The sequence below is a fragment of the Chrysochloris asiatica genome, unplaced genomic scaffold (genome assembly GCF_000296735.1).
Source record: "Chrysochloris asiatica unplaced genomic scaffold, ChrAsi1.0 scaffold00316, whole genome shotgun sequence".
NCBI lineage: Eukaryota > Metazoa > Chordata > Mammalia > Afrosoricida > Chrysochloridae > Chrysochloris > Chrysochloris asiatica.
In genome coordinates, this window is record NW_006408834.1 from 3061286 (window position 1) to 3067988 (window position 6703).

Genomic DNA, 6703 nt, shown 5'->3' on the forward strand with positions numbered 1-6703 from the left:
TTTCTGCTCCTGTGAAGATTTAAAAGACTTGGAAACCTATACAGGATCGCTATGAATCTGAACTGACACGGTGACACCTAACAACAAATTAATAATGGAGTGAGATGATATCACCTTGTTCTTATTTGCATCTCTCTAATGATGTTGGAGGAGAGTATTGAAAATGCCATGGGCTGCCAAAAGAACAAACAGATCTGTGTTGGAAGAAGTGCAACTAGAGTGCTCCTTGGAGGCCAGGATGGCCAAACTTCTTCTCTTATACTTCAGACATATTGACAGGAAGGACCAGTCACTGGAGAAGGATATCATGTTTAGTAAGGTTGAGAGCAGAGAAAAAGAGGAAGACCCCCAGCGAGATGGGTTTGCAAAGCATCGATGGGCTCAAACGTGGCAACAATTGTGAAGTTGGCCCAGGATCGGGCAGTGTTTCATTCTGTTGTGCATAGGATCACTATGAATCAGTATCGACTCGATGGCACCTAACAACAACAAACAACAATGGCTAATTCAGGCTCTTGGTGTGTTACTGTAGGATCAGCTCCAGATTGTGAACCACAAGGTAGGCAGTTCAAACCCACCAGCTGCTCCTGGGAAACCCTACACAGGTTTCTATGAGTCAGAACTGACTTGACAACACTTAACAACAAGCAATGGCTAATTCACCACTCATCTGCCAGTTAGTTGTACTGTGGTGGCTGTGTGTTTCTGTGATGCAGGGTCACCCATGGTGGACAAGTTTCAGCAGAGCTTTGTAGGTAATTTTTATTTTTTCCTGAGCTGCTTTCAGGAATCTTTCCTTATCTGGTTTTGGAACATTTGATTATGATATTTCTTGGTGATTTCATTTTTGGTTATATTCTGTTTGGGGTTCATTCAGCTTCTTAAATACATATCCTTGTCTTTCTTGCTATCAGGAATGTTTTCTTCTAATAACTTAACAATTTTCTCTGTGTTGGTTTTTTGTTTTGCTTTGTTGGTTTTGGTCTCTTTTTGTTCTGGAATTCTGATAACCTATAAGTAGTCCTCTTTATGGTATCCCACATAATTAATAGACTTTCTTTGTTTTCTCACTTTCCCCACCCCACCTCATTCTTTTTTCTGATAGTTTCTTTAGCAAATCAGTATTTAGGAACTTGTCTTAAATTTCACTAACTTGGTCTCCCATGATGCAGTTCTACTTGGTTGCCCATTCAATGCGTTATGCATTTCTGAACTCTTAGTATTAACCTTACAGGTACCTATTTGCTGTTTTTGTATGGTTTCTAATTTTTCATTTATTTTGTTGCTTTTTTCTTGTAGTGTTTTCCTAAATTATCCTAAAGATTAGCCTGTGTTTTCCTTGATTTTGTTTGGACCATTCTCAATCTTTCTTCAGTCTGCTGAAAGTACTTAAATATAATTCCTTTGAATTCTTTATCAAGTAGTTTCAATGCTATTTCTTCCTCAGAAAGGTTGTCTTGCTCTAGGTTTTGGTAATTTGTTTGAGCCACTCTGTGTTGTTTCTTCATGTGAACTGAAATTGTTTGTTGTCTGTAAGACATTGCGATGTTGTTGTATTTATATTTAACTGGTGATTATATGTTGATGTGTTCTTAGGCACTCAGAATCTGTCTTTGGTGAATGTGATAAAGAATGAGCATCTGTGTGCAGTTCTTTGCTCACTGTTCATGAAGTACAGTTGAGGGTGAGTTTGGTTGATCACTGTCTGTTAGTGATCAGACAGGATAGGAATGGATAGAGTGTGTTACTTGCCCAGTGCGTGGGACTACAAGGGGTATGGGTGATACTAGGCTATGTAGGCATGGCTGCTGTCTCCCACTGACTGAAAGAAGGAAAAAACAAACAAACAGGTAAAAAAAAAATTTAAAAGCAAGTAATAAAATAAAGAAAAATGAAAAAGAATTGGGTGTGGGATGCAAGCAAACAGCAGCAAGAAAAATTTAATAATAAAGAGAAAAAGGGAAGGAAAATTAAAGCAAGGAATGAGAAAAGAAAAGGGAGTAAAATAAAAGAAAAAAACATAATAAACAAAACTAGGGAGGAGGAGGAAAGAAAAAATGGTGAAGAAAAATCCAAGAGAAAAAAATGAAAGATGGAAAGGGGGAAATGAAGGAGAAACAGAAGAAAAGAAAGAAGAAACAAGGAAAACAGAGAAATGAAAGAAAAAACAAGGGAAGAGGGGCAAAGAAAAGGAAAAAACAAAAATAAAATTGGTGTAGGAAGGACAGTCAGGGCAACTGGTACTGGCATCCTGGATTAGCATCCTCAACTAGCCAAGGATCTCTGAGAGACCACTGAAAACCTCATAAAACATCTAGAGCACAATCTCTGGTCAGAAGTATATTTGTTCTGAGCTCAATTCTACCCTCGGGCCCTACATCTACCCTAGTGAGACCAAAACTCATTCTCCTTCACTCATTCTCCGAGAACCCATGAAAACATTTGATGTAAATTTTCATACCTTTCAACACTTCCCGCTCACAGATTAAATGCCCTAGTCCCTTTGAAGATCAATCCTGTGATATGATTTGCAGACAAAACACTGCTCTGACCATTCTCCCTCCGAATGCATTGCCTTTGTAAATGTCTCTCTCACCAGATACATATTCTGAACTAAATTCACACATTCTTTTTTTTTTTGTATCTATTTCCCCAGATACCAGCCATGCCTATAATATTCAGTCTAGTTTTTGCAGGTTTCAGCTCCTTCTATGACATAATTGTCTGTACACAATTACTTCAGGTTTGCTTCATCATCTGGGATTTCTCCCCATGTCCTTAATCATTGTGCCTTAAGGACACACAGAATCATTGTTTCTCTTAATACTGGATCAATATTTTTATTCATATAACTGAAAATGACGTTAGCTTCCCGGTTGCCATGTCACATTAATGACTCACACTAAGCTTGTAGTGAACAAAAGCTTTAAGGACATTTTTACATTAGCTTCTATCACATTAAGTCATTATTACATTAGCTTACATTAATGTGGTCAATAAAATAGTGTGGTCACCACTGCCATGTACATGCAGTCAATTTGTTTAACCCAACTCCCAGACTTTACATTTTTCTCTATTCCGTGTTATCTTCTTAGCTATGAAAAACCAACAACAACAAACAGGAAAGGCAGAGATTTTGGCATCACAGTTTCTTCAAAACCTGTGCTAACTGCTGGAGATTACAACTTTCTTTTCTAGGTTCTGACAAATTGTTTGATCTGTTATCTCTTGCAGGATTTTGCAGGAAATTAATTCACATCTGTGGTTTCTAGAAAACAACTTTAGAGAACACCAAGAGATGTGCTTGCTTTCAGTCAATTGACACCTCTTCCCCTGCAAGATTTTAAAGATGACCAATAACAGGTTTGCAAGTCCATTGCCAGTTTTGGGTGCTCTGTGATGTAATTCAACTGGTCTTAAAAGTCATAGCCACTTAGTGCAGTTTGGTGTTTCTTTTTTCTTACCCCCTCCTCCATCTTTGGAAGTGGCTTCTCTCTAACCATGTTTACTCTGCAAACTTTCAGCCTGGAGATCCTTCTTCCTGGTGTAGTAGTGAAGGAAAACAGGAAATGAGCAGTTCTGCTTGCCCTTACATCATCTGCTCCTAGCTCATGTTTCTTCATTGTTTTTGAACCCCATGTAAGCTTCTTAAAAGCCCTTGGTTTTGCCCTTAGCATTTTCCATGCGCCTCAGCTTGTTCTGGGATTTCAATTTTCTGGCAGAATTCCTTCAGATTTGTGTCACCCTTTTGTGTTTGTCTTTGACAAGATGCCCTTTTTATTTTTCCATAGTTTAATTGTATACCATCAATATTTTATTTAGAAGCCTCTTCAATCCTCATGACTGAGCCTCTGGCTATCTTACCTCTGCTTTTCTGGCTTTTATCCTGAGTTTTTGTGAGCCCAGATCAGACACTAGCAAGCAGTATAGTTCTACAGCAACAAAGAACCAAGGAGCACTGTTTAGAAAAGAGATTTCCAAACAGGAAGTCTGCTCTTAAAAATGAAAATGAGAGCACTTAGAAACCCAAATTCCACTAGTCAACTGGGTTGTTTGTAGAAATGCAGATTCCTGGGCCTCCTGGGCCTCCTTAGCCTCTAGAGTAGAAGCCAAAATTATTCCTTTTTTTTTTTCCAAAGTTTTTATTGTGAACTGAGTGATAGTTCATATGGGAGAACATCAGTTTACACCATTGTTTAATTGCAGTGATTAAAAAAGTTCGTTTTTAAACAAGTCCACCAGGTACCGTTATTGCATGCTTTTCACGAGAGGCAGGAGAAAGGAGGTCAAAGTAAGATTTCAGCTAAAATGGATTAGAAAAATCAAAGGCTATTATATCACTGTGAATTGAAATCCCTTCCCTCCCCGATTTAAAGGAAACCTCCAGCCTGGATCAGAAGAGAGTTAGTTGAAAACATTGGTAGAAACAAAGCCCTCACCGATGTTTTAAGGGACAGGATTCTAGGGTCAAGGAGCCCCGTAGCGTAGTGAATCGCAAGCTGGGCTGTTAACCAAAAGGTCATCAGTTCAAATGTACCGGCTGCTACTCAAGAGAACGAAGAGGCTTTCTGCTGCCATAGAGATTTACAGCCTCAGAAACGCTGTACAAGGTTGCTATGAGTTGGAACTGACTGGATGGTACACAATCACCACGAGTTCTACAGTCAGCTAGTATCTTGCTGATATTAGAACAGTTTCCCCTACATTATTTACCTTCTTAAGTGTTATTTACCTTTTAAATATTAAGTAGGAGGAGAACTCGGTACGCAGACACCCTGTGATAGATATTGGGCTAATAAAGTGGAAAGCTTTGAAACCCAATACGAATCTGCATTGGAATACTGTGTCTTCTACTTAACAGCTGAATGACCTTGTTCAAGTTACTTTAACTATACAGTGTAAGCAAAATGGAACTAATAATTCTAACCTTGATATTTGAGAAAATCAAATAAATAAACAATGTATCTATTGTGGCACTGTAGGGTAAGAACTGAATTGGTAACTGCAAGGTCAGCAGTTCAAACCCACCAGTCACTTCTTGGAAATCCTATACAGGGTCCCTATGAGGTGGAACTAACTTGATGACATTTAACAACAGCAACAAAGAACCTAGTGTATATTAGTTATTCCATTCTTTTCTCTTTTTCCCTGAGGAGGATGCATGCCCAGATACTAATCATTTTTCTCGTTCTATGGAAAACTCTTAAGAAAAATTCCATATCCAATTTAGTGCAATAAAAACTGCTGAAAACAGCCAAAAGCTCCAGGACCAGAAGGACTGCATCAGTCTTAAGTAGAATTCTAATTTAAGACTTGACTTCAATTAATTATTCATTGCTAGTTCAAGTCTATTGTTGATATGCTGTAATTTCAAAGAGCGTTTTCCTGATAAGGGCTAAAAAATTTGAAACCGCTCACTTTTGCAATGTATCCTGGAATCCTCATCAAGAGAAAATGCTTTTGAAATACAAAAGCTTTAGGATTTTGGAATTATCCTTCAAAAAAGGAATTCTTTCCTTTCTTGGAAATATTACTTCAATCCTTGTGTTTTCAGTGTGAATTGCAATGGTTTATCCTTGGAGGCTCTGTCTTTCTTTATGATCCTATTTTTGCTATTGTCATTTTTACTGTAATGTTGAGTCATGGGCAATCAAGGTCCTGCTTATCAGGTAAACATTTCTCTATGTATAGAGCTACATTGCATCTATTATGAACTGATGGGCCACTGCCTCCAACTTATGACAACACCTTAGCATCTCTGGACACATGTGTAATGATTGCCAGATTTTTTCTCCTTACTTTCCTCAATTAGGACTCATGGCGACCTCATGTATTACAGAGAAGAATTGCTTCAGAAGGTTTTATTGGCTGTTACCTTTATAGAAGCTGATCATCGTAGCTTTTTCCCATGATGCCACAAAGTGAGTCCAAACCACCAACTTAGGTTATGTTTGCACCACTCAGAGACACTTTCCTAGCTCTTAGAGGGACCCAGTAAGGAGTTTTGATTTGTGGTCACATCTATACTTATACAACAATTTCTTAAAGGGGGAACATTTAGAATAAAACACAAGAATATAGCATACTGTCCAAGTCCTCTTGTGTGAAAACAGAGGCCCAGAGTGCAACATTTTCAGCTTTTGTTGGTAGAGGGATAGTTAATAAGAAGATGCACACAGGAAGTGTCAAAGTACTGCCCAAGGGAAGGAGTTTTTGTTATTTGTTTGTTGTTTTTTTTTCAGACTCCAAACAAGAAGCTATATTCTTTTCCAAAGTGGAGACTTAAAACTTCCGTCTTACAATGAGTCATTTTTTTTTTTTAACAGACAGCCATTTTCATTAGCAAAGAAAGGAAACAGCCAACATTTTGCCAGGCATACTGAAGAAAAGCAGAGCTGTCTGATGGAATTAATCAATAAGATTCAATACATAAAGCAAGTACACAAAGAAAGAAAGAAGCATTCCAGCATCAAATGACCTAGGAACAATAGCCACAGGGAGTCAGCAAAAGATACAGATTGTTGCAGAACAGAGGTTCTTTTCTTAGCCTTGCTTGTTAAGGATAATCACCTGTATTCTTTATATTTCTTATAAATAATTTTGTGTACCAAATTGTATCCAATTAATTCCTATTTTGGTCATCCTCAACTATGTCTTTCTGTACTTTCATAAAGGCCTAAACTGTTGAACTTAGTTGTTGTTC